The following is a 12,280-nucleotide window of genomic DNA, read 5'->3' on the forward strand; positions in this document are numbered from 1 at the left end:
TCGGCCTCCCAAAGTGCTGGGATTACAGACATAAGCCACCGCGCCCGGCCTGCATAATTCTTTATCTTGCTTCCTAGCCCCACATTTGGGAAAAATGTTTAAACAGCTGATTTTCAGTCTCTTTATACCTACATCTACTACCTACTATCCCAATCTAATCTATCTAATATCTACTATCTTATTACTGCTAATGTGCTAATTTCAAATAATTCTTAGCAATTCATTTTAAAAAACCAATTTGAAGCAAAATCTGGTCAGTAGTTTACATTACTACATATACTTTTGTCTGAAAATAATACAATTACTTATCTCTATAATACTCCCTACTTCTGACTTTTCTCTAATTCACAATTAGTTAAGAAGTTTGGCTGACCAGTTTCTTAAATAATCAGTACTATCACCTCCTAAGACATAAAGACATCATTATAATGAGGAAAGCAACAACCCTAGCAGTGGTTTTTCTTGCTAGAGGATCCTCTTAAGGGAACAGTAAACAGCTTCTAAATAAGGCCCCCGATCTACAGCCTAAGAACCTAGCTGACTGCCAACCTTCAATGCTCCCACAGTGAATATCCCACTGCAGTCACTCACCTCTATGTCTGTCTCGCCCTTACGCCACGAGTCCCTGTCTTCTTAATCTCAGCCTCCTTAATATAGGAAGTTAACAGGAAAGGTTGAATGGTGAGCTGGATGCATGAAACCAACCCACAGAGCTCACCTCCCTAAATTCCAACCTTAATATCTTCCTGCCACCCCCCACCCCTGCACCAATCTCTCCTAATCTGTGCTCCACAAATGTATTCCTCAATGTTATCAGTTTCTTCTGAATCATAATGCTGCCTCTTAAGATGGCAGTTGCTAAGATGCCTGCATATTATAAGAGGATTCTTTTTTTTTTTTTTTCCCTGAGACGGAGTCTTGCTCTGTCACCCAGGCTGGAGTGTAGTGGCTCAGATCTCTCAGCTCATTGCAACCTCTGCCTCCCGGGTTGAAGCAATTCTCCTGCCTCAGCCTCCCGAGTAGCTGGGATTACAGGCGCCCGCCACCAAGCCCAGCTAATTTTTATACTTTTAGTAGAGACGGGGTTTCACCATGTTGGCCAGGCTGGTCTTGAACTCCTGACTTCGTAATTTGCCCGCCTCAGCCTCCCAAAGTGCTGGGATTACAGGCATGAGCCACCACGCCCGGCCCAAGAGGTTTCATTTTTTTGCAGTCAATTTAGCTAGGAAAATTCTCTCTTTGCTCTATGTTGGATGTACCTACAACGCAAGTATGCATTTTTAAACATCTTTCCTGAATTGCAGAGCTGACAGAGGATTTAGAGGCTGTTCAACCCTAAGCCCCATTTGTCAAACGAGAGAACTGAGATCTGGAGAGGCAATGTCTCCCATGCCAAGTCAAAGCCAGACATCAATGATGGGATGGGAGTCACTCTGCCAACCCTAAAGCCTTGTTGGCTTCCAGACCACTGTCCCACAGTTTTAACAAATGCGTGAAACAAACTCTCACCAATTGACTACAAACATAGAAAACACTAGCAGTGCCCTGACCTAGCCACTCAGACCTGCAAAGCCAGCCCTCAGGCAAGGTGTTAAGATTCTAATGAAGGCAGCCGCCATCCTACAGTTAAGGAATTGGGGGGTTGTTCAGTCACACATCTGGGCAGACATTGTGTTCCAGGCTCTGTGCCCAGAATGCGGCGGTCACCAAGGAGAAATCCACAGGGTCCTACCTAAAGTGGCCTACCACCCTGGGAGAGGTGGACAAGCAGTAAGGTCAGGCTCCAGCCAGAATTTGTCCTCCCTGGAGGGACAAAGGAGAGCTCCACAGAGCAGGTAACACTGGCTTACTCCTGGGCCTGAAAGAATACGTGAGATTCTCCCAGAATCTTCTAGATCAGTGGTTCTCATGAAGACCCTTTCAGAAGAATCACACTCCACCATCATCCACTTGGGTTCTCTATGCCTATACTCATCCTGTCCTGACTACCCTAATCACCACACCAACAGTAGAAAACCCCCAAAGAACAGCTAACTCACCAGGAATGTGCCATGTCAAGCACGACCCAAAGCAGCCCAAAGGTTGAGAAGCACCATGATGTTGGTGACAGTGATGGTGATGGTGGTGACAGTGATGATGATGACGATGATAGTGATGGTGATGGTGGTGGTGGTGATGATGATGGTGATAATGACAGTGATGACAGTGATGATGAATGGTGATGATGACGGTGATGGTGATGATGGTGACAATGATGATAATGACGATGATGGTGATGATGACAGTGATGGTGAATGGTGATGACAGCAATGATGGTGGTGATGGTGATGATGATGGGGATGGGGATGATAGTGATGATGATGATGGTGATGGAGAAAGGTGATGATGACAGTGATAATGATGGTGATGGTGATGGCAATGGTGGTGATGGTGATGATGATGATAGTGATGGTGATGATGATGAGGATGGGGATGACAGTGATGATGGTGATGGTGGTGGTGATGATGATGGTGATAATGACAGTGATGATAGTGACGGTGAATGGTGATGATGACAGTAATGATGATGGTGATGGTGATGATGGTGATAATGATGATAGTGACGATGATGGTGATGGTGATGATGATGGGGATGAGGATGATATGATGAAGATGATGATGGTGATGGAGAAAGGTGATGATGACAGTGATAATGGTGGTGATGGTGATGGTAATGATAGTGATCATGATGGTGATGACAGTGATGATGGATGTTGATGATGACAGTGATGATGATGGTGATGGTGATGATGGTGGGGATGATAGTGATGATGATGATGGTGATGGAGAATGGTGATGATGGTGAGGATGATAGTGATGATGGTGATGGAGAATGGTGATAATGATGGTGGTGATGGTGGGGATGATAGTGATGACGATGATGATGACAGTGATGATGAATGGTGATGATAACAGTGATGATGGCGATGGTGATGATGGTGGTGGTGATGGTGATGACAGTGATGATGATGGTGATGATGACAGTGATGATGAATGGTGATGAATGGAATGATGATGATGATAGCGACAGCAATGATGATGGTAATGATGATGATGGGGATGGGGATGATAGTGATGATGGTGATGATGGTGATGGAGAAAAGTGATGATGTCAGTCATAATGATGGTGAGGTGATGGATATGATAGTGATAATGATAATGGTGATAATGGTTTTGGGGAGCCAGCAACTGGCCCAGCACAAACCACAGGGGTAAGGAGCTACAGGCCACAGTGAGCCCTTTACACTGCTTGGCGATCCCTGGCCCCAAAACCTGGAATTCCTTACCTGTGCTCTACATCTTCTCCCCCCACTCCCACCCACACTGTGAAAATAATTCTCAAATGCATAACCTTTCACCTTACAATGAGCTCTGAGAATAATCAGCCAGGCCATATTGTTTTTAGATAAGGTAATAGCATATCACCAAGAACATCTGCTCATAAAAGCAGCAATTCTTTATCCCTGGATGTCTTCAGAAAGAAGAGGGAAAAGCACCTCCTAAGAAATAAGAATAAATTGTACCTGCCAACATTCCAGCATGAAGGCAAGCAGGGCCTTAGCACCTGCCAGAGCCCTGTGTCTACCTTTACTCGCTGGGAAGAAAGACACAGAGAAGCCACGGCAGCCACATCTCATGTCCCACCCCTGGAGGCTAAGCCCCTGCCAGGCATCCAGGCTGCATCACCAGCACGGGCTCCAAACTGCATGACTGAAGAGTTTCTAATAAAGCACACCTCAACCACTGCTGAAGGATTGGGGGGTGGGGGGACAACCAGTTCTGCCACCCACGGCCCTATCTCAGCCCCTGAAGCTGGGGGCTTTTCTGGACCTCCTACATCCCACACTCATTCTGCCAGGAGTGTCTCCAGCCACACACAGTAAACACGGAAAACTGCATGATGTTAAAAATGATTTTTTTTCAACATAGGTGATCGATTTTGAGAGGTTCTCACTTCTCTCCAAAAATTGATTACAGGGCAGCAAATAGAAAAGATGGGAGTGAAAGGGAGGAGTTGGGGCTGTCATCAATTCTGCTCTCTGGAAACGTCTGTTAAATGCACAGAAAGAAGGCAGAGAGCTGAGCATTTTGCTGCTAGAGAAAAAGAACGCTGCAGTCGATACACACTGCTGTACAGAACCGCGATTCTGCAAGTGTGCCCAGCAGTCCTCCTCTGGCCTGCCAGCACGAACACTCCCAGACCCGATCCATGCTCTGCACACACTCACAGAGGGAGGGGACCACCAGCTCCGGGCCTCGTTATGCCTGAGGAACAACCTGCAGCTCTCTCTGTGCAACCCCTACCACCAAGCTCAGGGTCTCTATAGGTGCATCAGGGACCCTGACAGATGCTTCTCAGAAGGCATGAGGCTAGGACAATCCAAAATGGCAGCTCCCCAAGCTCCAAGCAGTAACCAGCACTGGCTGCCTTCCGGAAGCCTCCACACACACAGCAGTCACAGACTCCAGCATCAAATCCCTTGCTACGACAGCCTGGATCAAAACATGCCTCATAAGCCCAAATTTGAAAAGGAATTCTGTACTCAGTGGCAGAGGAGGTACTAGATCCAAGAATGCTTAAAGAGTAATGGCAGCCACCACCACTTATTCCACACGTGACCAGCCAGACTCACCTAGGTACTCACATCTGCGTTCCCATCTACGTCTGAGCTGCGCCTAGAAACCCTTTCTGCACATGACCAAACAGACTCAGAGAACATCACCAGCCAGTAAACAACAGAGCAAAGACTACAGTTCAAACCCAGTCTGCCACATCTGCAGACCTGGGTTTGAATTGTAGTTCCTGTCAATATCTGAGCTCAGCCTAAAACCCCTTTCTGCACATGAGCAAACAGATTCAGAGACCATCACCAGCCAATAAACAACAGAGCAAAGACTACAATTCAAACCCCAGTGTCCCTGATCTTTCCAAGGTATTTTGCAAATGAGGTTCTAATACCCTGATTCAAGAATGTCTTGGTTCTTTCCACCATGATTTCTTTCATGGTTTCTGTCCACCATGAGAGTTCTCTACAACCACGGGAGAGAACGGTCATTTGTGATCTACCTGGTGTACAATGGGCATACAATTTCTGTGTCTTGGTTTGTGCATCTGTCAAATGGCATCTCATCCTCTGCTCTCTTCCTCAAAGAGTGAAAATGATCCAAGGTGAGAAATGCATCAGAAATGCACCAAGCCACCCAAGGCCACAGCACAACTGCATTCAACGCCCTCCCCCAGCCCCTTCTATTTACCAGGAGACCTCTCTACACACACACATTGCTTGAACCATCTCTACCTGTTCAGTTGTGGACTAGGTAGGTACTGGGGCAACACTGTGTGAACATGTGTCACACAGCACTCATGCCCTAGAAGGAGCTTCCATGGCTTAGGAAGGGATGACAAGACTCGTACAGGAAAATCTGAACACCAGCCCAGGCAAGGCCATAAAAGGGCATATCATTACTACCAAAACAAGGGCGGAAGAGAAAGTGACCTCGTTTAATTCTTGATCCTTCTACTTTCTGCTGATGCCCTTGGGCTACTTATTTGCTCTGGGCCTCCTCAGTTTTTTCATTTAGAAAAATGGCTTGGGCTGAGGCACAGTAGTTCACACTTATAATTCCAGCACTTTGAGAGGCCAAGGCTGGAGGATTATTTGAGCCCGGGAGCTCAAGACCAGTCTGGGCAACATAGCAAGACCTCGTCTCCACAAAAAATTTAAAAATCAGCAGGCATGGTGGTGTGTACCTGTAGTCCTAGCTACTCAGGAGACTATGGCAGGGGGATTGCTTGGGCCCAGGAGTTCAAGGCTGCAGTGAGCTGGGATCACATCACTGCACTCCAGCCTGGGCAACAGAGCAAGACCCTATCTCAAAAAAAAAAAAAGTTTGTTAAGAAGCAGGGTCTCACAATATTGCCCAGGCTCAAATCCCTGATTTCAAGCAATCCTCCCACCTCAGCGCCCCCTAGTAGCTGGAACTACAGACAAGAGCCACTGTGCCTAGCTTAGAAAATAGATTTGTTTTGTTTTGTTTTTTTTGTTTTTGTTTTTGATTTGCCATTTGCCTCACAAGTTCTTGATGAAACAGGTTAATGTATGTATGTAGCAGGGCTCACATCACCTGACACATCAATACATGCCCTATATTTTAAATCCCAACACTCTGCTAGATACTCAGGAGTTATACAAAAGAAATGTGAGGAACACAACTTCAGCTGGTCCAGCCAACACACCTTGGGTATTCTGTAGGTGCCAGTGCTGTGCCAGGTGCAGGCAGGAGAGGCAGGTAAGAGAGCTCGCCATCTAGCAGCGGGATGGCCAAGCACCCAGCTCACTTCGTCGGTGCTGGGGGATAAATTGATTCTAACTAGAAGACTCTAGGAAGGCCCAAATGAAACAGCTCTTGGGCCGAACCTATGAAAACACACTAAGAAACATAGAAAGAAAAGGCAAATCTAGAGACAGAAAGCAAATCTGTGGGGGACTGGCGGCTTGAGGATGGGGACAGGGAGTTTGTACAAAAGAGGGATCTTTCTGGGGTGATGGATATGTTCCAAAACTGGATTGTGGTAATGGCTATGAACTCTATTAATTTACTGAAAATCATTAAACTGTACACTTAGAATGGGCATGCTTTATGAGAGATAAATTCTATCTTGGTATTAATTAAAACAAAAATGAGTAGGAGTTTAGCAGATAAGGAAGTCTGGGTGAGACAGAAGAAAGGCATCGAACAATCCAGCCCCAACTCCAACCCCTCCCCTGCACCCCCAACTCTCCCAGGTATCAGCTTAGAGGGTGCTTCTCCAGGGAGCCCCCTATACTGGGGTAGGAGCTCCCCTCCGTAGCACTTCACGCTCCCTGGTCTTATTTGATAGGTACCCCACATACAACCCCCAGCCCAAGACCTTAAACTCTGCACAGGTAGGGAGGATGCCTGGGCCCAACCTTCTCAGACCCCAGCTTGGTCCAAGGCACATAGTAGGTATCAGAAGCACTTACTGCGTTAAGAGAACAAACCAAGGTTTGGTGGGGTTGGGGAGGCAGAAGAGAGTGGGATGATGAAATCTGCGTTTTAAACCGGGAAGTGCTGCCAGTGTGGCTGGAGTGAAGGAACTGGAAGCATTCTCTGGGCCAAGGGCAGATAAGGCTCTGCTGTGTCGGAAGAGTGGGTGTGAGCCCTCAGAGAGGGCTGACCCAATTAGACGGCAAAGTGAAGACAGACAAAGAGCTCCAAAACTCTCCAGAGATTTCTAGCTTTAACAAATGAGTAGATGAGACGTGTTGACCATAATAGGTAGGAGACACAGCTTCAGTGAGGGAGATATGTCCTCGGCTCTGTTTTGATGTGGAACAGCTCGGAGCCCACACCCAGTGTTGGGTCTGCAGCTCGGGGGGACAGCTCAGGTGTATATCTATATCACCTGCCAATGCACAGATGTGGGCATAGGTGAGTTCAGCCAGTGCACCTGGGCAGGTGGAAGGAACTGTCCTCTAGACATGCACTTAATATCATGCCTGCCTGAGAGGAGACCTCACTTGCCTAAGAGGACACAGAGCAAGGAAAGATTTAAGCTAGGGCAAGAGAGTACCGAGGCGAAATCTGGGAAGACTTCCAAGAGGAGAACCACGCACCACCCAAAAGCCTTCTTCCTTTTTTCACCGTCACAGCAACCTTATCCACGCAGTACGCATTTAACAATCCTGAGTTTTCTTAGCCAAGGGTCAGAGACCCATCGCTTGCTGGAGAAGACCTCTTGTCTCATGCCACAGGTGGGGCTAAGACACCTCCACCCCCAGGCTCCTGGCTTCCTGCCAACTTGGGTAGTACCTCAAGCACCAAAAAGATCCAAATACCCAGACAACCCAGCTGCGGGATTAGAAGCATTCAGGGTGCACTTGCTTCTTAAGGTAAAGGCACACAGCCCCAAGAAGTCATCTTTCCTGCCCTGCTGCTGGCAGAGGAGGGCGGCAACAGGAAGAGAGTGGAGGTCTCTGGGAAGGATTTCTTTAGTTCGTCATGCCTCCGATGTGAAGCTTTGCCTCTGAAATTCAATTTTACTTGAAACAACATGGCCAAGGTAGGGCTCTTTAAAGGATTTACTGTGCTTTTCAGATGATTTAAAAATCTTGAGACTTGCGCCCTGCTCATCAGCATCTAAGAAATGTTCCACCTGTCAAACCGTATTGATTACCTGAAGTCATATTACAATCTGCACCACTAGATTCCAACCATTTTTTAGTCTTTGTAGAAAGTGATTTGAAGAAACCTTTTTTCTGTAGGGTAACTGGCACCAAAAGAGCCCCTAAGCCCATGCTGCTGTCTCCATATACAGCCACCCTCTGTCATTCCCAGATTAGAAACTCAATCTAAGGGGAAAAGGACAAGAGCTACCTGACATTCACAGATGTGCAGCTTTACATGAGGACATAAGAACGACACAGAAACCCACTGCTACCATAGGAGAGCAGGGAGCCCCAAAGTAGAGTGTGATTAAAATCTACAAGTGTCTGCTCATCCTAACTCCAAACATGCCTCCCCCACCCCCCAGCACAGTGACATCAGGTGCTGACAAACTAGCAGAATACACATAATCCCCCATCAATCCTGGCCTGGCAACTCATCAGTTGAACGCATTATCCCACAATGAACAAGCACGGTTTAGGGCTTGCTGGAATGCAAAATTTTAATACAAACCTAACCCCAATCTAGATAAAAATTCAGCTGCCAAGTAGCTTAATCTTCGGTGCCAAAAAAACTCCGGGGCGCCCTGTTAGTACCCTGGATTATCACTGGTTCATGAGTGAGTGTGGTACTCTACCACTTACGAATAGCAAAAAGGGTCTTAGAATAAGTGTCACAGGGAGACAACTGCTCTGACGCACACTCAGCAGGGCATGCACTGTACCCGCGCTGCAGACCTTGCAACTGTGCTTGCAGAGCCCTGAAGGTAGGGGGTGTGAGCACCAGCGCTTCAACAGGAGGAAACAGCTCCAGGGTGAAATGGTGCTAGGTGAGTATGGGGCGCCTGGCTGGGGCGTTTGCACCAAGCGAAGTCCAGTCCTTGTCCTTCCATAGACTGCACTTCTAATTCTGCACAGCCCTGTGGCCAGAAAGGGGACGGAGTGTGTCCACGTTCTTGTATTTCACTTAGAATCTATCTCTAGGAGGGCTTGTTGGAAATAAATGGGTCATTGGCTGGAGTTTGGGCAAATCTCTGTTCTTCTGGGGTTTTGACTTGTTCTGGTTTCTCCACAGATCAAAGGACCTTCCATTTATTGGATTCCAAAGACAAAGTCTCCCAAATTGTTATCACACATTGACATTTATGTTCCACCTTAAAAACAGCATGAAAGTGGGACGCAGAGGGAGCAGGCAAGGCTAGAACGTGCCACCGTGGCACCACATCCCACCGCAAGGGAGAGGCAGGGCCCCCGGGCCTTCCCTTTGCCACATTATCCAATAAAACCTCAAGAGCTCAGTAATTACAGGCACTTTCAAAAGTGAAATAGAAATAGATCTAAGGCCAAAACACTGGCTTGCTTGAGACAAAGGGCTGGCTTTAACTAGAAAAAAACAAAAACAAAACAAAACACAAACCTGGGTTTGGGTCTGTCTTCTGAGCTGAGAAAGCCAGGCTGATTTTTTAAAATATTATTATGGAATCTGATTATGAGGAAAGAGTAGGATTCACACCAAAAGCCCTTTTTTCTTGTAGGACATAAAATCATTTGATGAAACAGAAAACAGGGTGCATTCTAAGTGTGCCCCTGTCACTAAGTCAGGATGAAAAGTGAGAAAATGAGTTCATCGCATCCCCCTGGCCTGCCATGGCTGGGATTGCAGGGCTTCAGTCTCGGCCGAGGGAAACCAAAAGAACCGGACCAGGTTTCTGTTCCTGGCTCCTAAAAGCCCGCAAAGCAGCCCGCCTCTCTGGGAACACCATCAAGTAGCCCCTGACAGTTGGGAAGCGCATCCACACCAAAGGCCGCCCATGCCGCCCCCTCCGCAGCCCAACCCCATGCCGGCGCTCCATTTTGAGAGCCTCCTGCCCTGGTGAGATCTGTGGCTCCCTTGGTTAAAGGCGATTTTTTTTCCCCAGAGAAAGACACCAAGGCGATGAAGGGAAAGAATATCGCTCGCTCTGGCCGAGGGCCACCCGACCCCGAGAGCTGGCCTTGCTGCGTCCGAGCCAGTGTCGAGGCGCCAGAACTCTCCAGGGAGTGAGTCGTGGTAAGAGCTGGGTGCTCGTTCACTGCGGTTCAATTTTACGACTAGTAGGTTTCAAAAGTAAATGTTTTAAATTAAGGTGTGGGACTAGGAGGAGGTGTCCCATGTGGCACCGCCGGCATGAGGCTGGCTGCAAGGGAGCAGGGATGGCAGGGGCTGGGGCTGGGGGTTGTCTAATGCCGAGGCCAGCAGCTGGACTCGGCGTCCTGGCAAACATCCTCCTCTGGTGGAACTGGGGTCAGCCAGGAGGAAAGGGGTGGCCTTTGGCGGCCGGGACACCCCGGGAGCCCGAGATCTGCATGTGCGGGAAGCGCCAATTTTACGCCGTGACTCTCGGACTCCACGAGCTGAGCTGCATCCTCCCGGACTAGGCACTTGTTGAACCAAAGGGTTCTCAACTCCGCAGTCGCTGCCTCCCGGCCAGGAGAGGGACCCCCACGCTTGCGCGGGAGCCTGGGGGCTGGGGCAGGGCCGGCGCCCACCGCGGCGCTCTCGGGCACTCGCGGAGGCGGCGCCGCCCGGGAGGTGCTGCAGGAGGCAGCGCAGCTGGCAGCTAAACTTTCTCGAATCTCAGTGCTTCGCGGTTAAGTTAGAGCCAGGGAGAGGCACAAAACACGCCCGGGGAAAATGTAAGGCCCCACCCACGATAAAGGGGGAAAAAAAGATTTTAAGCAGGAGACGCTAATCCAATTAACACAGCACCTACTGTATGCGGGGCTTTGGACCAAGAGCTGTCTTCAGTGCGTTCTCATTTCATCTGTCACCACAGCCCCCAAGGGAGGAGCTGTCCTCATTTTAAAGAGAAGCAAACCGCGACCGGGGAAGGTGGCGCGTCTGGCCCAGGTCGCAGTGCGGGTCGCGGAGAGGCCAGGGCTCTCCTCGTCGCCCCATGGCCCTGGGAGGAACGAGCGGATCGCCTCCGCGTGGGCCCCCACACTTGGCAGAAGCTCACAGGCGACCCACGTGGGCCGCACGGACCTGTTCCCCTGAGGGGCTGGCCCAGCCTGCCCGCGAGGCCCGCGCTTGCCCCGTCGGGTCCCAGCTGTCCTCGAGGCTCCTAAGCTACGCACTGCGCCGACCAGCAGGGACAGGGGGCTCTGGGTGTGGGGCTGGACCACCCACACCCACCCCGCCACCCCGCTCTGCGCACAGCTGCTCACACACCACACCCGCCAGGCACCGCTCCCCACCAGCAACTGCGCCCCGACACACAATTCCACAAACGCAGTCCAAAATGTGCACACCTAAGGCACACATGGATGCCCACGAGTACATGCCATTCGAAAGACACACCACCGTCCGCAGTCACCCACAACTCCACCGCGCAGAGAAACGCGGGCACTCCCGGACACACACACGCGCGCACAACATACACGCAAAGAGCCGGATCGCAGCGCTCGCCGGTGCACACGCCGGGTGCACACGCCCGGGGCACACTCCAGCAGCCAGCAGCCCGCAGCCCGCCCCTTCCCTACCTGCTCCGGCGCAGGACGCGGTCCGCCGGCTTCCCGAGCCCAAGTTCGGCGCCGGCGGCGGCTGCAGCGGGCCCGGGCCGCTGCCCGGGACAAGCGCGCCGAGGCCGGGAGGAGTGACTAGCAGCGCGGGCCTCCGTGCGCCCGCAGCTGCTGCGCCGGCCCTGCGCTCATCGCCGCCCAGAAAGACAAAAGGAAGCCGGCAGCCAGGGAGGGAGCAAGGTGGAGGCGCCCGTCAGTCCGCCCGTCCGCTGCCCGCCGCCGCCGCGGCCCGCCTGCCAGCTCCGGGAAGGAAGGGACGCGAAGGCGGGACCTGGAGGCGGGACCCGGAGGCGGGGGCCGGGGCGGGGCGCGCGGCCAGAGGCGGGCGCTCAAGTTTCCTACGGCCCCGCCCCCTCCACGCCCCCTGCCGGACCCTCAGCGCCCGGCTCGGCCCTCGCAGCCCCTGCACCTCGCTGCTCCTCGGCCCTCGCGGCCCAACCCAGGCCCTGCCGGGTCCCAGCCCCCAGTGGCTTTCGGGACAGGGGCGGAGC

The 12,280-nt window shown here is 50.8% G+C and overlaps 1 protein-coding gene across 10 annotated transcripts in view; it reads right to left on the bottom strand.

Moving 5' to 3' along the window:
• HPCAL1 (hippocalcin like 1) overlaps positions 1–12,280 on the bottom strand; it is a 127,185-nt gene that overhangs the window by 114,527 nt on the left and 378 nt on the right. For 2 of the 10 annotated variants that reach the window (XM_016942942.3, XM_009441961.4), the window contains exon 1: positions 11,751–12,050. The exons of 1 other annotated variant lie outside the window; for it this stretch is intronic. The gene's annotated coding sequence lies outside the window, so the exon portion shown is untranslated. Of the gene's footprint in view, positions 1–7,046; positions 7,163–10,981; positions 11,173–11,750; positions 12,094–12,280 lie in introns of those variants that run through there. 7 more of the 10 variants (XM_009441957.4, XM_009441959.4, XM_054677011.2 and 4 more) reach the window with 7 other exon arrangements.

This window comes from Pan troglodytes, chromosome 12, assembly GCF_028858775.2.
Source record: "Pan troglodytes isolate AG18354 chromosome 12, NHGRI_mPanTro3-v2.0_pri, whole genome shotgun sequence".
Lineage (NCBI taxonomy): Eukaryota > Metazoa > Chordata > Mammalia > Primates > Hominidae > Pan > Pan troglodytes.